Genomic DNA, 2,500 nt, shown 5'->3' on the forward strand with positions numbered 1-2,500 from the left:
TGTGGCTTGGTGGTGATTTTGGTGAAAAACGAAAATCATGGTTTTGGAAAACTGGCTGGACTCAATCCTCACAAATGCCTTCAAAGTGATGTGGGAGAAGTTTGGGATCAAAAGGAATTGATCTTGACATGGTTGGTGCATAGCCAAGTTCATGATTTTGGTGTTTTGGCTTGATTTTGTGGCTTGGTGGTGATTTTGGTGAAAAACGAAAATCATGGTTTTGGAAAACTGGCTGGACTCAATCCTCACAAATGCCTTCAAAGTGATGTGGGAGAAGTTTGGGAGCAAAAGGAATTGATCTTGACATGGTTGGTGCATAGCCAAGTGCCATGATTTTGGATTTTTGGCTTGATTTTGTGACTTGGTGGTGATTTTGGTGAAAAACGAAAATCATGGTTTTGGAAAACTGGCTGGACTCAATCCTCACAAATGCCTTCAAAGTGATGTGGGAGAAGTTTGGGATCAAAAGGAATTGATCTTGACATGGTTGGTGCATAGCCAAGTTCATGATTTTGGTGTTTTGGCTTGATTTTGTGGCTTGGTGGTGATTTTGGTGAAAAACGAAAATCATGGTTTTGGAAAACTGGCTGGACTGAATCCTCACAAATGCCTTCAAAGTGATGTGGGAGAAGTTTGGGATCAAAAGGAATTGATCTTGACATGGTTGGTGCATAGCCAAGTTCATGATTTTGGTGTTTTGGCTTGATTTTGTGGCTTGGTGGTGATTTTGGTGAAAAACGAAAATCATGGTTTTGGAAAACTGGCTGGACTCAATCCTCACAAATGCCTTCAAAGTGATGTGGGAGAAGTTTGGGATCAAAAGGAATTGATCTTGACATGGTTGGTGCATAGCCAAGTTCATGATTTTGGTGTTTTGGCTTGATTTTGTGGCTTGGTGGTGATTTTGGTGAAAAACGAAAATCATGGTTTTGGAAAACTGGCTGGACTCAATCCTCACAAATGCCTTCAAAGTGATGTGGGAGAAGTTTGGGATCAAAAGGAATTGATCTTGACATGGTTGGTGCATAGCCAAGTTCATGATTTTGGTGTTTTGGCTTGATTTTGTGGCTTGGTGGTGATTTTGGTGAAAAACGAAAATCATGGTTTTGGAAAAGTGGCTGGACTGAATCCTCACAAATGCCTTCAAAGTGATGTGGGAGAAGTTTGGGATCAAAAGGAATTGATCTTGACATGGTTGGTGCATAGCCAAGTTCATGATTTTGGTGTTTTGGCTTGATTTTGTGGCTTGGTGGTGATTTTGGTGAAAAACGAAAATCATGGTTTTGGAAAACTGGCTGGACTCAATCCTCACAAATGCCTTCAAAGTGATGTGGGAGAAGTTTGGGATCAAAAGGAATTGATCTTGACATGGTTGGTGCATAGCCAAGTTCATGATTTTGGTGTTTTGGCTTGATTTTGTGGCTTGGTGGTGATTTTGGTGAAAAACGAAAATCATGGTTTTGGAAAACTGGCTGGACTGAATCCTCACAAATTCCTTCAAAGTGATGTGGGAGAAGTTTGGGATCAAAAGGAATTGATCTTGACATGGTTGGTGCATAGCCAAGTTCATGATTTTGGTGTTTTGGCTTGATTTTGTGGCTTGGTGGTGATTTTGGTGAAAAACGAAAATCATGGTTTTGGAAAACTGGCTGGACTCAATCCTCACAAATGCCTTCAAAGTGATGTGGGAGAAGTTTGGGATCAAAAGGAATTGATCTTGACATGGTTGGTGCATAGCCAAGTTCATGATTTTGGTGTTTTGGCTTGATTTTGTGGCTTGGTGGTGATTTTGGTGAAAAACGAAAATCATGGTTTTGGAAAACTGGCTGGACTCAATCCTCACAAATGCCTTCAAAGTGATGTGGGAGAAGTTTGGGATCAAAAGGAATTGATCTTGACATGGTTGGTGCATAGCAAAGTTCATGATTTTGGTGTTTTGGCTTGATTTTGTGGCTTGGTGGTGATTTTGGTGAAAAACGAAAATCATGGTTTTGGAAAACTGGCTGGACTCAATCCTCACAAATGCCTTCAAAGTGATGTGGGAGAAGTTTGGGATCAAAAGGAATTGATCTTGACATGGTTGGTGCATAGCCAAGTTCATGATTTTGGTGTTTTGGCTTGATTTTGTGGCTTGGTGGTGATTTTGGTGAAAAACGAAAATCATGGTTTTGGAAAAGTGGCTGGACTCAATCCTCACAAATGCCTTCAAAGTGATGTGGGAGAAGTTTGGGAGCAAAAGGAATTGATCTTGACATGGTTGGTGCATAGCCAAGTGCCATGATTTTGGATTTTTGGCTTGATTTTGTGACTTGGTGGTGATTTTGGTGAAAAACGAAAATCATGGTTTTGGAAAACTGGCTGGACTCAATCCTCACAAATGCCTTCAAAGTGATGTGGGAGAAGTTTGGGATCAAAAGGAATTGATCTTGGCATGGTTGGTGCATAGCCAAGTTCCAAGATTTTGGTGTTTTGGCTTGATTTTGTGACTTGGTGGTGTGCC

This window comes from Phaseolus vulgaris, chromosome 11, assembly GCF_051622355.1.
Source record: "Phaseolus vulgaris cultivar YP4 chromosome 11, ASM5162235v1, whole genome shotgun sequence".
NCBI classification, from domain to species: domain Eukaryota; kingdom Viridiplantae; phylum Streptophyta; class Magnoliopsida; order Fabales; family Fabaceae; genus Phaseolus; species Phaseolus vulgaris.